Here is a 17,617-nt window from a genome sequence, read left to right as displayed (position 1 = left end):
TTTGTTTACAGAAGTAATAATGGATGGAGCCGTCTACGGATCGATTTTACATTTATTCAGCCGAGATTATCGCCACAAGTTCACGACCAGACGGAGGAAGCTAGTAAAAAAGAAAAGCACTAATGACAGCAACGGCCTTTACTTTAGCATTGACTGCAGCTTCTGATGTCTGATTGGACGTGGAGTCAGAGCTGAGAGTAGGAAAAAATGTGATGTCACTCTTCAGACTTTAGATGCTATAGATTCATATCCGCCTTCAGTTCCACAAATGGACATGAAACAAATTAGATTTTTTTGTTCTGGGGTAAAAAGATCAAGATAAATCAGATTTGAGTCACGTTTACCTGCTGTGTGAACGTTAGATCTGTCAAGGGACTGGATGATAAATTGTCCCAATAATTATTGCAATAAATGATAATGTTGTTGTTTTGACACCATTTTCATGTAATAATAATGCAGGTTCACCTCTCAATAAACAATAGCACTTAACACTAGAACTGGATGATACTTTAATTTTCCAAAATACAATAACCAAAAACAATAAATAACATTATGGGAAAAACCACTTGCACCCAAAATGAAACTGATTATGAGGAATCGATGTTTTGGTTAATGTTTTGCTGGGATAACTTTAATCCTAACAGGTTTAGTTTGACACATGCTATCTTCCTAAACTTGATTTAGGACCAATCAGCCTCCATCTTGGAATCCAGAAAACATTTCATGGTTAAAATTAAAACTAACTTCTGTCCTTTGGTATTCATGCAGATAAAGAATAACATCTGCTCACAAATAACTGAAATCCAGGAATACCTGAGTCAGACAATAGCAAGCAGCAATTTGCCTTCATATTTCAGCTTCCCAAACTGCATTTCTTTTTTTTCAAATATTTAAGATTCACTCACCAAACAATGGAACAGGGAACAGGTAGGAATCCAGTAAATGTCTAAAATGTCAATAAACATCAAGACTAGAAGTGAAATCTCTAAAATAGAGACTTTCAGATGTTTAGTAGTTGTGTTAATGTAGAAACCATTTAGCTCAACTAACATAAAAGAGCCTGTAACAGATGCTGCGACTGAAACCATGCCTCCAGTTTAACGGCCTGAGCTACACAACAGCCTGCTGGGTAATGCGACCAGGACTTTTTATGCCTTCCTGTGGATTTTTAGGACCAAATTAAAGTTTAACTCTCACTCCATCATTCCTGAGTCATCAGGGAGATTCGGTGAGTTAACCTCTAACGTTTGGAGGAGCTGCCATACAGAGAGAAGCAGTTCTGAGTAGAAATTATGATTCTTGCTGAAAAAATTCACATTTTGTTTTTGTGAAAACAAAATTTTATCCACAAAGTGTTTTATCACCAATTCACAGTCTGTACAGAAAAGGAAACGTGGTCATATTTATTCTCTTAATCTTAATCCACACAATATTAAAAATGACAACATCACAAAATGAATTTAGTGATGTTTGCTTTGTGCTTTCTGGTGTTTTTGTTTCTTTATAACTTTTCAGTTTATTAATCTGTATATAAACTAACCGGCCACTTCATTAGGTACACATGCACAGTTATGTGGCTGAACGGTGGAGCAGCTGGTTGTGGGTTCAAATCCCAGCCTGGAGTCTTTCTGCATGGTCTTTCTCTATAAACTGCTATTTGCAAAGACTAAGGACAGATGTGAGCTTTGCAATGGAGAAGAAAGTGACTTTCAACGTTGCATTGTTGTTACTGGCAGATGGAAAACTTCAAATCTATTCTCAGGTTTACTGAGAAACATCCAGTAAGACACCTTAATCCGTAGGACTGAAACAATTAATCAGATTATTGAAATAATTGTCAAGTAACTTAGTTTTCACTTAATTGTTAGCTGAAGAGTACAGATTTCTAAATACTGAAAGAACAACATACAACAAATATATTCATCTGTCATTAAAGATAAAAAAAAACTGTAAATATGTTCTGTGCCGAACTTGACAAGTGGCATTTTAAGCTTCGCCTGGTTCAAATTCTGTAAAATATATTTCTTATTGATAACCTTTTGCAATCTAATTAATAGTCAGTTAACCTAAAACGTAGTCAGCAGATCAGCTTAACACTGGACTGAGCTGCAGATTCATCCTTTGCTGAAAATGATCGAGCATTCACTAAAGAAATGATACGTTGTTGCATTTTAGGCAAGAAAATGTTAATTCTCTTATTTAAATATTGAATTGAGGTATTTGTACAGAAGAGGCCAAAAAAATCTGCAGAATTCTGATTAATCATCAGAAAAGTCGATAGATGAATCAATTACTAAAGAAATTGTTAGTTGCAGCCCTAGATGTATGGATAAAAATACTTTGTTGATGTCAAAAGTCAAAGCAGAAAAGACAAACTGGTTCCATTACTGGAGCTCCAGTAACCACCTGGACTAACAGGAAATGATGCACAAAGACTCACCAAAGTAAGAGTTTGAACAAAATAAACTGCAGATTCTAATGAGTCTTGAGTTCAGCTGCAACATTTAGTTGACAGTTAAAAGTTGACATGATCAAGACAAAAGCATGCTGCCTTGTATCAACACTTCAGGCTGGTGGAGGTAACATAAAGATGTTTGGGTTTGTTTCCAAACATCTTTGGAAACAAACCAAAGAAACAAACCTGTCACATAAGAGACAGTTTGAGTCTCTTATCTGTCAACACCACAGAATTCCTTCGTATTATTCCTGATCATGTCCTTTATGACCTCGAATACAAAGATTTCCTTTCAGCTACTTCCATGTAAAAAAACAACTGATTTACTCCAGTAGCCTCCATCCACCTCTGGGGCAGGAAATGACAGTGAAGCTGATAAATCTGCAGCAACTGTGAGCTGCAGCATGTGGATAAGGAAGAAAATATCTGACGAATGTTTCAGACTCCTGTTGGAGTTTATTTCCTCAAACATGCAGAAATAAAAGGAGCAACAACCTGGTACTACATAGGTGTACATAATAAAGTGGCCAGACTGTGTATTAATATACCTGACATAAAAAGATTCTGTCCACTTAGAAGAACTGTTCCCACAGTGATTTGTCTGATTGGTGAATGGTCTGACTGACAGGAAGTATTCATCGGAGTAAACAAATTCCTGTCAACTTTTCAAAGTAAAATCCAGCAGCTGTCCCTCCGAACAGAGTGAATGTCCTTCAGAGGGAAAAGCAGCTCCGCAGGGCTGGAATTAACTCAGAGAGACAAATATGCCCTCAGCAGGCGCACAGTTCATTTACTGCACGTTACAGAGTCTCTGCAACTTCACTGAGCCAACATGAGATCCACACTGCAAAACACAACCAGAAAGCTGCTTACTGTGGGATTTTACATCAATTTCCAGGAGTTTACTGCAGATTAGATGTGAAATGTTTAGATAGCTGGTTTGGAAACAACAGAACTGATTTTGGGTTGTATAAATAGTGACTTAAATCTATTCTTTTAATGCGCACAAACTGTGTGAAATGATGAAACCCAATTAGAACATTAAGGGACACTGAAGAAGAATCCATTAGTATTAAGCCATCTGCCAGTGGATGCAGAAAGCTGCGGGGCTGTCTAATTGAATTTTATCCTCTGACTGGAAATGTTGCGAGTGACCCAAATCGGACGAAAGTTTGCTTAAACACCCCACAACAACAACAACAAAAAAAATCCCTCAGCCCCTCCAGAGCTGTCACATAATCTCAGGATTATAGCAGAGCAGCAAGGTGAACATTTGCTCATGCACAGAGCCTGGCAGCAAAAGTCCGGGGCTAAAAACGAATGAAGGAGATGGAGAGAGAGCGAGATGAAGGTCTGACAGTGATGGACAGGCAGAAAATGTTGTTATTACAGCAGCATGCAAATAAAAGCCAGAAACCACAGACTATGTAGACCTTATGATGCAACCACCTGCTTGGCTGGACAGTCTGAATTTATTGCATTGTGCTCTCTTTGCAGAATGGATGCTGCATCCTGAAGTGATGAAATCTCCTCATTTAGCGAATGACACACAGTTCAGTCACTGCTGCTGCCTCCACAGGTGCAACATCCTCTTGAGCATGAAGCTCATTTAGCCTTTTTAAAGATAACATCCACAGCAAGTGGAAATAACAGCAACATTAGAGTAAAAACTGCGATGAAAAAAAGAACATTAAGCAGTGCTAAAAGTTGAATTAAAGCCAGCGGGATCCATCCGAACGCATCCAAATGAATCAACTGTACCTGTGATCCTGGAAGCCGGATCCGTCCGTGCGCCGGGCTGAAGCTCAGCTCTCGGACAGCAACAAATGATCTGGAGTGGAGAAATGGAAACTGACGCTCGTTAAACGCGCAGTTTCCCCGGGAGGAAGCGCGCGGGTCAACTTTAATCACCGCAGCGAGGGGAAGCAAAGCGATGCGCCGCGCTGCCAAACAGCCACTGATGTCCCCGCAAAGCTCGCACTGCCACTTTATTTCTCACGGCGGCGGGGCGCAGAAATAATTTATTAAATAGAGGGGCGCGGGGGGCGGCCGCTAGGTGGCGCAGGGAAACGTGAGAGAGGGCGAGAGCAGGCGGTCAATTAGTGCGGTTCACGCACCGCTGTGATTAACTGCTTTGCATAATTATCCGCAATTAGAGAGCAGCGTCACGTGACGCAGCTTGGTCAAAGGGTAATGTGGTGCAAACTAACAAAGGGCCGCAGAAAGGAGGCTGTGGAAATGCAGATAATTGTGATAATTGTGGGCTCTTGCTGAGACGTGAATCAGCTGGTAGGCCAGAGAGCTCGGAAATTAATCCAAAGGCAGAAACGGAAGTCAGTGTGACAGAAGGGAAGAAAACGGAAAGAGATGTGAAAAGAACACCGAGGCACCGGAATCAATGTTCAGTTAATTCCTTCTAATTTAAAGTGGAAATATTCAGAAAATGAATCTCAAAATCTTAATTTTGAATGCATGTGGGGGGAGGGTCTCTTAAATAAGACAAGATATTTCTATTTAATGTATTCAGAGCCACACTTATTGTCATCCCAGCTGTAAATACTTGTATCCCCGTGTTTTTTATATCAATATTCTCCTATAATTAAAATTACATGTAGGCTAGACCATATTCATCAAACTAATAGAATTACACTCCTCGAATCTATTACTGAATATGAGTTTCACGTTTTGAATTGAATCACTGAAATGAATCGACTTTTCATTTACACCCAGTTACTGATGCACCCGGATGTGTGTACACGTATATTTACACATCTTCTCATTCCAACAATCACTTCACTTCATTTGAAAATGAAAAATGTAAGACGCCAAGTCGTCCTTTTCTTATTATGACAGTAAATATCGTCATTGTTTTAGTTGAACTTGTCCCAAATTAAGCTTCGTAGATTTTTATGTTATAAACACTAGGGTGAAGCCAAGAGATCTCACAAAGAGAGAAAATCCACTTATAAAAACTCTACTAGTGATATTATGTTTAATGTTGCTGGCCACTAAGCAAGCACTGCTTCCTTGGTTCCATCCCTGCAGATGATTTTTTGTTTCCTTCTTGGTTGGAGAGTTTATTGCAGAAAGGTGAAGTCTTAGTTTCATCTGTCTAAAGTACATAGAACATGAAAATCCTTTTATTTAAAATGATTTATGATCAAAACTGGATGAAAAGTCACTAAAATGTTCTCAGTTTCCATGGCATCTCCTCCTGACACCTCACTCTTCTTTTCTCCTCCAAAAATAATTTAGTAACTATTCCAATGTGATCAGCATCGATTCCTTCCAGCAGTTTTCAGTTTGTGTGTATCCTTGGGGAGTCGGCTGCAGTGAATGAGGAGAAAACAGAAACTGTCTGAGTTGGTTTCATAACCGTCTGCCCATTTCATGCTCTGTTTTTGAAACACTCCTTAACTCCCCTTGTGTCTCCTCAAATAAAAATGGATTTGTGAGTTTTCACTTGCTGGGGAAAGTTATCTGGACTGTTCTGATCCATTTCCTGGGATGATTATAGACAGAATGCCATTAGTACAGGCAGCCAGACTCCACATTATCTATAATCTATAATCATGTCCCAAAATGACCAGCAGCTGGGTTTACTTTAGAAGTCCTGGTTATTGTGCAGCTCTCTCCTGCCGTCGCCCCGCCCTCTTTTTCAGACTCTCATCTGAAGCTGTGAGTCTAAAGCTGAGCTCTGATAGATTGGACATGCGGACGCGGCGCACGCAGCTTCTCCTCTATGCTGCTCCTGCTGCGCACAGCGCTGTGTGCTGATACAGCGGACCTCATCCAGAGCTCAGTTCACTTCATATTTCTAGGTGTACTGCACAGCTTGATATTAGGAATTATCAAAGAAGCTAGAAGCCTGTGTCTCTTTCCATTATTTCTAATTATCTCCCAGTGACAGCTTGTTAAAACTCCAGTCTGACATTACACTGAAAGCAGCTGATCAGAACTGGATCATGTGTAAATGCCAACTGGTGATCCGATACCCAGGACATCCAGTGGACTGATGAGACAAAAGGGGAGCATTCTGGGAGTTTTGTTACCTCTGAAGTAAAACTAAAACAGCAGTTTGATCAGAAAACATCAAACTCAACACAGAGTTACGGTAAGGAGCCACTTTTCCTCTCCAGGAGCAGAAAACTTACACTAATGAACAGAAACATCCTGATCTCCTCCACCTCCTGCAATCGATACTATTGCAGTCTGAAGAAAGATCAAAAACAAATAATCAACGGCAGAAGGAGGGTCTAACTGCTGTCAATCATGCTTGTGCAGGCGAAACAGCTCACCATTACAGGAAAACTGTTTACCCACCGTCATCTGAGTACAAAGGTCACACAAGACTTTTTTGTTGTCCGTCAACTTGACCGACAGCATTAAAAAAAATTGGTCAGGTTCTGTTTTTACCCGTCAAATTATAATCATATCAACATCAGCTATTTATCACATTTTTATACAGTTTAGTTAATATTCACCTAGTTAAACCAAGAATCCAGATCCCATCACACATAAAGCAGATAAAAGCATCAAACTTTTTCTCCAGAGTGACAAAAATCTCTTTGGCCTCAATAACTTATAATTAAGACTCCACTTAAATTAAGGTCCCTTCACCCGTTGGGGTCTGAACACCCAGAGCCTCACTAATTCCTCCTGGTTCGCATCTGCAGAAAAATCGGCACTAGTTCACCAGTCAGTTGGATCTGCCTGATCCAAACCGACCAGTTGCACTCTGACGGTTTTTTACGCTGTCCAGATGTGCGCTTTTACAAGATCTTTTTTTGAGTGGTTTCGCTTCCCCGAAACTGACAGATGTTGAGTCTGCGGCGCTTCTGAGCGGGAGGGAAACGTCTTCAAGCTCCATTGTTAAAAGTGCAGGGTGAGTCAAGTTTAATTCTTTGCAGCAGCAAAGAGGATGAAAACTGTTAGTAAATGAAAACTGTTTTTTTTTTATAGTGATCTGGTGCATTTAGGAAAGATTCCAAACAAAAAGCCAAAACAGAGGAAATCTGAGGGGAGAAAGTTATTTTTTACCAGGGTGGGTACTCTGGTTTCACCCAGAGTCTAAAGGTCTTTTCTGCTTCTACAATGAAAAATAAAACTATTTGACTCAAAATGTATTATTTTTTTCCTTCAGGACAAAAAAACAACAAACCTTGTCAGGAGACTGTCATCAAATAATTGCTTCCTGTTATAAATCATTTGGAGTAAACGGGTTCAAAGGTCAAAATAAAAGCAAATAATCAGAAATGTTAAGAAAAAAGCCAAATTACTCCCACTGTGACATGTCTGGACAAACATTGCTCAGGAATAACATCAGACAAAACAACACATCAGCTCCACAGCAAAGCTTGATGACAGCAGTCAGCAGAAATAGTGTGAAACGCTACCAGGCAACACCGGTCTGCCGGAGTATTGCAGTGATTTTTCATCAGGAGCTGACTGACAGCCTTACCCGCCAATTTACTGCAAACTTTTAAATAGTTCTGTGTCTAAAAGGGGGAAAAAAGATTTTCCTCGTTTATTTACCTCTGAATATGCCTTTTTCTTTTTAGAGTCATATGATGGCAGCCCACTCTAAAAACCACCCCCCCACCTCCTCTCCTGATTCCTGCCTGCATCAGGTTGAAAAAAGAAATCATTAATATACCATTAAGGGTCGGCTGTGAACTCATAACTGCTCCAGGTTCACATCAGCATACATGCAGCACTGTTCTCTGCTGCTACACCTTCCCCCGAGGTTGAAATGTCATCCTTCACTGTCATTACGTTTCTCCCCCCCATTAACTATTGATTATCTCCACTTCAGCATTTTGAGAACTGCCGTGGAAACGGCTCCACATGCCTGGCTACCCACACTCTGCCCACCTCTGGGGGAGCTTTTTTAATGCAGAAAATTGGGGCAAATCCAACGTTTGCTGGGAGTGAGGTGGTGGGACAGGGGGGCATCAGGGACACTGGGAAACATTAGCGTAGCCTACCTAGCCCATTAACAAGCGCGCACCAGCTGAAAATCGCAAGTTAAGTTGTTCTTTTTGAGACCCCAGGAGAGTTTTTCTGCAGCCTGCATTGAATATTTACTGTGAGGTGAGTCTGGGCTTTGTTTGTGCTGCTCCCATAAGGTACAGTTGGAAAAGTTTGTTTGGGCAACAGCTTCACACTTTCTGCCATCCAAACAGCACAAACCACTTTGAACATCCAAACACTCCAGCGCCTTGCAGAAATGTCCATAAGCTCCCAGCTTTTCATTGTAAACTCAGACCTCAGTGTGTTTTATTTTACAGTCTGGGTATTTTTATATATGTGGTGGAGAGAGAATTTTCACAAATACAGCTAGTATTCATTTATTTGTATTTTAAAATCTTTATTTCACCTGAACGTCCCTTCAGATAAAATGTCTGTTTTGTGGGAGACCTGGCTAAGAGTCACATCAGTGTACAGTATAGAAAACTAGAAAATTCCTGAAGAAATTTAACTGGGGCCTGCCAAAGTGTGCCCGTCGGTTTGGACCCAGCGTTGTGATGCTAAGAATTAGCATCAATGCTAAAGAAAGCTGCAATGTAATCAATAGCATGTGGAGAATCACAAGAATGTTAAGTAAGCTGGACATGCAACATTCAGTATGATAAAGTAAGTGTATTAGCTAAAATGAGCAAATATGCTAATGTAAGCATAAATACTTTCAGTAGCATGTGGGGTATCATTAGAATGTTTACTGTCATTTACTTACTCCATTAAGTATACTAAACATGGCTAATAAGTCTGAAAAATAGAAAATAGCTTATTTAAGCTAAAAGGCTAATGCTAATCAACTGCCTTGCTGCGCAAGGCAGTTCCCTAACCTCGGATAAACAGATAATGCAGAATGATATCACTGCACCGCCTCCGGCGGTGCACTGTCCAGAGGGGCATTTTGAGGCTTTTATTTTGAAATTTGCAGTAAGCTTCATATTAAATGCCCACACTAATCCAATGTGTAAGAGTGCTTTGGATAAACCAGTCACATAAAGCCAAAAGAGCAATTACATGATGTAAAAATTCCCAAGGCTTTTATTTTGAAATTTTGTTAAGCTTCATTTGAAAGGGTCAAAGTCATCCCATGTGTAACAGTCATTGGATTAAATCAGTCATATAACGCTCAGAAAAGCAATGACCTGATGTAAAAATTTTCAAGGGCTTTTATTTTGAAATTTTCAGTAAGCTTCATTTCAAAGGGCTAGACTCATCCCATGTGTAACAGTGACAGGGTTAAATTAGTTATATACAGCCCATAGCAGCAAGTTTTTGTAAAGGCCAGCTCAGTCCTCCTCTGTTTTAACTGAACTAGTAGTTCGAACTACAGTGATGCGTATTGTAGTCCTCAGCTGCTCTCCCTGCTCTGGGTTCCGTTGCCATGGTAAATAATCCTCTCTGCCAGCTGTGAGTGAGACATCCAGGGGGAGACAATTCTCTGTTTGAGCCAGCCAGTTTGACTAAAAAAAGCATTGCAAAAAACTGTTTCCCGTTGGGAACCGTAATACATATTCGAAAACCGTTTGAAGCATATGAGAGGGCTATTTGTCGTCTCACATAGTCCCGCCATTCATATCTCTACCTCACTCACAGTATTAACAGCGATGAGATAAAAAAAGTGTGTGCCAAGGTCTGAAATTTATCAGAAATACATGGAAGTGAATCAGTGAGATCTGTCTGCTACCCTGGCGCATGACTTTGCTCTGAAGCACCTGGAGAGAAAACTGTAAGCGCTAGATAATTTTTGAAAACATTTGACCGGAGCAGGCACGCGTATCAATGTCATGACCAAGTTTGATACCAATCATGCAATATTTGTGAGCGTGAGGGCGAGTTAAAAAATGATTTGGGGTCAAAATGTCGCTCTGACTCTCACTCTAGCGGAGCGGCCTTCACACTCTGATTTTTCCAAAAATCAAAAACTTTGGGTCGCTTAGAAAGAAGTTGTGGACAAACCATAATACATATTGACGTGCTGTCTTCACTTTAAAAGAGATCACGGACGTATCTACAAAATGAAGTTTGAATGGCGTTTCTACATAAAGTTATGACGACACAGAAAATCCTCAAAAATAGGGTATTTTTAAGATTTAGAGGTTGCCTCATCCCCTTGACGACGAGATTGCACCTGGTGAGCTCGTTAGTGATTTTGGGGTCGTTTTTTTGCTTTTTACGTCGCCATGGTAACTCCAAATCCCACCAAAAGTAATAGCTCCAATGCCGGGTTCGAGCCGCACGTTTTGATACCACTTTTGTGGGTGGGCTCGCAGCGGTACGAGCCGCATTAACGGTAACGGAAGAATAAGTTACTATAACTAGAAAATTCCTGAAGAAATTTAACTGGGGCCTGCCAAAGTGTGCCCGTCGGTTTGGACCCAGCGTTGTGATGCTAAGAATTAGCATCAATGCTAAAGAAAGCTGCAATGTAATCAATAGCATGTGGAGAATCACAAGAATGTTAAGTAAGCTGGACATGCAACATTCAGTATGATAAAGTAAGTGTATTAGCTAAAATGAGCAAATATGCTAATGTAAGCATAAATACTTTCAGTAGCATGTGGGGTATCATTAGAATGTTTACTGTCATTTACTTACTCCATTAAGTATACTAAACATGGCTAATAAGTCTGAAAAATAGAAAATAGCTTATTTAAGCTAAAAGGCTAATGCTAATGAACTGCCTTGCTGCGCAAGGCAGTTCCCTAACCTGGGATAAACAGATAATGCAGAATGATATCACTGCACCGCCTCGTGTGCACTGTCCAGAGGGGAATTTTGAGGCTTTTATTTTGAAATTTGCAGTAAGCTTCATATTAAATGCCCACACTAATCCAATGTGTAAGAGTGCTTTGGATAAACCAGTCACATAAAGCCAAAAAGAGCAATTACATGATGTAAAAATTCCCAAGGCTTTTATTTTGAAATTTTTGTTAAGCTTCATTTGAAAGGGTCAAAGTCATCCCATGTGTAACAGTCATTGGATTAAATCAGTCATATAACGCTCAAAAAAGCAATGACCTGATGTAAAAATTTTCAAGGGCTTTTATTTTGAAATTTTCAGTAAGCTTCATTTCAAAGGGCTAGACTCATCCCATGTGTAACAGTGACAGGGTTAAATTAGTTATATACAGCCCATAGCAGCAAGTTTTTCTAAAGGCCAGCTCAGTCCTCCTCTGTTTTAACTGAACTAGTAGTTCGAACTACAGTGATGCGTATTTGTAGTCCTCAGCAGCTCTCCCTGCTTTTATTTTGAAATTTGCAGTAAGCTTCATATTAAATGCCCACACTAATCCAATGTGTAAGAGTGCTTTGGATAAACCAGTCACGTCAAGCAAAAATGAGCAAATATATGATGTAAAAATTGCCAAAGCTTTTATTTTGAAATTTTTGTTAAGCTTCATTTGAAAGGGTCAAAGTCATCCCATGTGTAACAGTCATATAACGCTCAAAAAAGCAATGACCTGATGTAAAAATGTTCAAGGGCTTTTATTTTGAAATTTTCAGTAAGCTTCATTTTGAAGGGCTAGACTCATCCCATGTGTAACAGTGACAGGGTTAAATGAGTTATATACAGCCCATAGCAGCAAGTTGTTCTAAAGGCCAGCTCAGTCCTCCTCTGTTTTAACTGAACTAGTAGTTAGAACTACAGTGATGCGTATTTGTAGTCTAAGCAGCTCTCCCTGCTTTGGGTTCCGTTGCCATGGTAAATAATCCTCTCTGCCAGCTGTGAGTGAGACATCCAGGGGGAGACAATTCTCTGTTTGAGCCAGCCAGTTTGACTAAAAAAAGCATTGCAAAAAACTGTTTCCCGTTCGGGAACCGTAATACATATTCGAAAACCGTTTGAAGCATATGAGAGGGCTATTTGTCGTCTCACATAGTCCCGCCATTCATATCTCTACCTCACTCACAGTATTAACAGCGATGAGATAAAAAAAGTGTGTGCCAAGGTCTGTAATTTTTCAGAAATACATGGAAGTGAATCAGTGAGATCTGTCTGCTACCCTGGCGCATGACTTTGCTCTGAAGCACCTGGAGAGAAAACTGTAAGCGCTAGATAATTTTTGAAAACATTTGACCGGAGCAGGCACGCGTATCAATGTCATGACCAAGTTTGATACCAATCATGCAATATTTGTGAGCGTGAGGGCGAGTTAAAAAATGATTTGGGGTCAAAATGTCGCTCTGACTCTCACTCTAGCGGAGCGGCCTTCACACTCTGATTTTTCCAAAAATCAAAAACTTTGGGTCGCTTAGAAAGAAGTTGTGGACAAACCATAATACATATTGACGTGCTGTCTTCACTTTAAAAGAGATCACGGACGTATCTACAAAATGAAGTTTGAATGGCGTTTCTACATGAAGTTATGACGACACAGAAAATCCTCAAAAATAGGGTATTTTCAGGATTTACTGGTTGCCTCGTCCCCTTGACGACGAGACTTGCACCTGGTGAGCTCGTTAGTGATTTTGGGGTCGTTTTTTGCTTTTTACGTCGCCATGGTAACTCCAAATCCCACCAAAAGTAATAGCTCCCTTCCCGGGAACGAGCCGCACGTTTTGATACCACTTTTGTGGGTGGGCTCGCAGCGGTACGAGCCGCATTAATGTCCGCGGAAGAAGAAGTTAAGAATAAAGAGGCGTTCTATTGGGTGTAGAACAATAGGTGCCATGGCAGTGACTGACTTGCTTCGCAAGTCAGCCACTGCTCTCCTTATGCATTGCTATGGGCAGGCCCCAACTAGAAAATTCCTGAAGAAATTTAACTGGGGCCTGCCAAAGTGTGCCCGTCGGATTGGATCCAGCATTCTGATGCTAAGAATCTAGCATCAATGCTAAAGAAAGCTGCAATGTAATCAATAGCATGTGGAGAATCACAAGAATGTTAAGTAAGCTGGACATGCAATATTCAGTATGATAAAGCAAGTGTATTAGCTAAAATGAGCAAATATGCTAATGTAAGCATAAATACTTTCAGTAGCATGTGGGGTATCATTAGAATGTTTACTGTCATTTACTTACTCCATTAAGTATACTAAACATGGCTAATAAGTCTGAAAATAGCTTATTTAAGCTAAAAGGCTAATGCTAATGAACTGCCTTGCTGTGCAACGCAGTTCCCTAAGCTCGGATAAACAGATAATGCAGAATGATATCATTCCACCGCCGTGATATGCTTAAGGGCATATTGAGGCTTTTATTTTGAAATTTGCAGTAAGCTTCATATTAAATGCCCACACTAATCCAATGTGTAAGAGTGCTTTGGATAAACCAGTCACATAAAGCAAAAATGAGCAATTACATGATGTAAAAATTCCCAAGGCTTTTATTTTGAAATTTTTAAGCTTCATTTGAAAGGGTCAAAGTCATCCCATGTGTAACAGTCATTGGATTAAATCAGTCATATAACGCTCAAAAAAGCAATGACCTGATGTAAAAATTTTCAAGGCCTTTTATTTTGAAATTTTCAGTAAGCTTCATTTCAAAGGGCCAAACTCATCCCATGTGTAACAGTGACAGGGTTAAATGAGTTATATACAGCCCATAGCAGCAAGTTGTTCTAAAGGCCAGCTCAGTCCTCCTCTGTTTTAACTGAACTAGTAGTTGAACTACAGTGATCGTGTTGTAGTCCTCAGCAGCTCTCCCTGCTCTGGGTTCCGTTGCCATGGTAAATAATCCTCTCTGCCAGCTGTGAGTGAGACATCCAGGGAGACAATTCTCTGTTTGAGCCAGCCAGTTTGACTAAAAAAGCATTGCAAAGAACTGTTTCCGTTCGGGAACCGTAATACATATTCGAAAACCGTTTGAAGCATATGAGAGGGCTATTTGTCGTCTCACATAGTCCGCCATTCATATCTCTACCTCACTCACAGTATTAACAGCGATGAGATAAAAAAGTGTGTGCCAAGGTCTGAAATTTTCAGAAATACATGGAAGTGAATCAGTGAGATCTGTCTGCTACCCTGGCGCATGACTTTGCTCTGAAGCACCTGGAGAAAACTGTAAGCGCTAGATAATTTTGAAAACATTTGACCGGAGCAGGCACGCCGTATCAAAGTCATGACCAATTTTGAAACCAATCATGCAATATTTGTGGCGTGAGGCGAGTTAAAAAATGATTTGGGGTCAAAATGTCGCTCTGACTCTCACTCTAGCGGAGTGGCCTTCACACTCTGATTTTCCAAAATCAAAAACTTTGGGTCGCTTAGAAAGAAGTTGTGGACAAACCATAATACATATTGACGTGCTGTCTTCACTTTAAAAGAGATCACGGACGTATCTACAAAATGAAGTTTGAATGGCGTTTCTACATAAAGTTATGACGACACAGAAAATCCTCAAAAATAGGGTATTTTCAGGATTTACTGGTTGCCTCGTCCCCTTGACGACGAGAGATGCACCTGGTGAGCTCGTTAGTGATTTTGGGGTCGTTTTTTGCTTTTTACGTCGCCATGGTAACTCCAAATCCCACCAAAAGTAATAGCTCCAATGCCGGGTTCGAGCCGCACGTTTTGATACCACTTTTGTGGATGGGCTCGCAGCGGTACGAGCCGCATTAACGGTCACGGAAGAAAAATAAATAATTATAATACTTAAAGAGACGTTCTATTGGGTGTAGAACAATAGGTGCCTGCCATGCAATGCATGGAGGCAGTGACTGACTTGCTTCGCAAGTCAGTCACTGCTCTCCTTATGCATTGCTATGGGCAGGCCCCAATAATAATAAAGAAACATTCTATTGGGTGTAGAACAATAGGTGCCTGCCATGCAATGCATAAGGAGAGCAGTGACTGACTTGCTTCGCAAGTCAGTCACTGCTCTCCTTATGCATTGCTATGGGCAGGCCCCAATAAAATAATTAAAAAGGTTAAAAAGATTTTAAAAAAAAAACAAACAAAAACTTAAAAGAAGAAAGCACAAAATTAAGGCTTTGTGAAATTATTTAAAAGTGATTTAAAAACAGCAGCTCCATTCTTCAGCTGAACAGTTTTTAAAAAGAGTTTTAATTTGTTCGTGGTGATAAATGGTTGGAGTTGTTCTGACTTTGTTAAATTATTCCAGGTCCAACATGCAGAAGGTTTTCCACAAGTTCTGAGCAAATTATGGGAAACTGAGAAAGAGTCGATGTCTTTCTTTTCATATGAAGAAAAAAATCAAAAGTCATGTTTGCTTTTAGCCACAAACCTTGTAGAGAACACAGAGGTTGTAGAAAACAAACTTTTTTCAAAAAGTATAGTCAGCAGCTAAAGGTGGTGGAAAACTAATGCTGCAGACATCCCTGGAGTGAAACATGGTGGCGGCAGCATCATGATGTGGGGATGTGTTCATGGGAAGCTGATGGGAAAATGGATGGAGCTGCATAAAGGAAAAACTCTGAGGGAAGAGTTAGTATTTTTAATTATTTAGTCTGGACTGGAGTTTCAGTTTCCACCACAAACAAACTCTAAACATATAACCAAAAATAAAGTAGGGCAATTTAAACCAAAGAATGTCCATGTGTTAGAATGGCCTAGTCAAAGTCCAGGCCTAAATCCAACTGAGAATCAGAGACAAATCTTGAAAACTGAAGTTTACAGAAGCTCTCCATCCAATCTGACTGAAACCAAAAACTTTTGGACTGGATTTGTGAAGCTGGTTGAGAAGTTCAACTAAAAGATAAAGATCCTTCATTTAGTTGGAAACTAAAACATGCAGGAAAACTCATATTAGAGTAAATGAATTTAAAAAAACATGTATGATCTTGCTTCCTCTTTTTGTGCTGAAAACACAAATCACATAAAATCCCATTAAAATAGTCAGAAGATAGAGCTTGCAATGAGACGGGGTGTGAATACTTATTCTGTATTTCAGAGTTTTGGTCTCCGTGAGAGTAAGTTTTTCCTTTTTTTAAAAATAAAAGCAGGTACCGTTGGGTTGACACTATCCAGGACGCCAGCCGTTTGCTTTTATGCAGATAAAGAAAGAAAAACAGGAAATATGACCTCAGACGTCTGTTTGCTGTACAGATTTGCATTAATAGCTTTTGAGAATTGAAAACCACAACCCCACTTCCACATGCGCAATATTTGTTCGTTCAGTATGATGTTCATTAAAAAGCAATATTTGTCTTCTCTGCAGGTGAATACAGACAAAACGGTCTCAGTCGTTGTTTTTCTCCTTTTTCCTTTCAAACATTTCAGTGTCCCTGATTTCCCACCTGATCCTCCAGGATCCTTTGCTTCCCCGACTTCAGCTCACCCGTCTCCCCCTGTAGGATGCAGTTTTATTCCCAACACTATTTGTCTGCCAGATTGTCTGTGCGCCTGCCGTGTCGGTTTTCTACTTCTCTGCGTTTTCTTGTTTTCGAGCCGTGCCACTTCCTCTGGCCTCAGCCTGAACCTTTTGTTTTGTCTTTCTTTCGCTAAAGTATCCTCGACACATTGTGATTCTGTGGATTATCCAGCCATCTGTGAGCATGGTGTCTGTCGAACACTGTTTGGAAAGTAAATCAAATTAGCATAAATGGGATATTCTTCAAAAATGAGTGAATTAGATTCTGAGATCTCTTTCATTTTTACAAAAAAAACATAACTATTAAACTTGACTTTTCAGAGTCCTTATTCATAACCATGACTCAGTGAGGGGGATCCTTAATTTGCATTTGTCTGAATAAATCTTGGGTTCATACTTTGAAACTGTCTGTGAGGATTTTCTGCAGAAAAAGGTTAAAGATGTCAAAGTGGAGTTTTGTGTTCGAAGCTTTTTTGTGCAACTTTTTATTCTTCTTATCTGTGTAATAGTTTTTTGTTGTTGTTGTTGTTGTTGCAAAGGTGGTACGCTGTGTAAAATTAAATTATGGCTTTCAGCCATAAAACTAATTTACAGCAGCCTCCACTTTTATCAGCTCCGCTATTAGAGAGAAAAGGTTGAAACAAATTAATATTTTATTGTACAAACAAAATCTGCCACTGAAAAAATCCAGCATTTAATTTCTGCACACTTATTAAGTGCCCTCCTTGGGTCATATTTGTTTCAACACAAATTAACAATTCCCATTAAAATGTCAGTTTTGTGTATTTTCCAGACACATAGTGCCATTTTATAGCACAATCAAGTAACTACAAAGCAAACCTTAGACGGAGAGTCACAGGGTAACAAGAAGTG

General features: G+C 39.9%; 1 protein-coding gene across 1 annotated transcript in view; it reads right to left on the bottom strand.

The window, feature by feature from the left end:
• Positions 1-4,441, bottom strand: part of vwc2 (von Willebrand factor C domain containing 2) — a 47,208-nt gene extending 42,767 nt beyond the window's left edge. The window contains exon 1 of the mRNA XM_044136713.1: positions 4,217-4,441. The gene's annotated coding sequence lies outside the window, so the exon portion shown is untranslated. The remainder of the gene's footprint in view (positions 1-4,216) is intronic.
• Positions 4,442-17,617: the final 13,176 nt, after the last annotated feature.

The sequence above is a fragment of the Gambusia affinis genome, linkage group LG13 (assembly GCF_019740435.1).
Source record: "Gambusia affinis linkage group LG13, SWU_Gaff_1.0, whole genome shotgun sequence".
Taxonomy (NCBI): Eukaryota; Metazoa; Chordata; class Actinopteri; order Cyprinodontiformes; family Poeciliidae; genus Gambusia; species Gambusia affinis.
The sequence above is the reverse complement of the archived record's forward strand: the minus strand, read 5'-3'. Positions and strand labels throughout refer to the sequence as shown.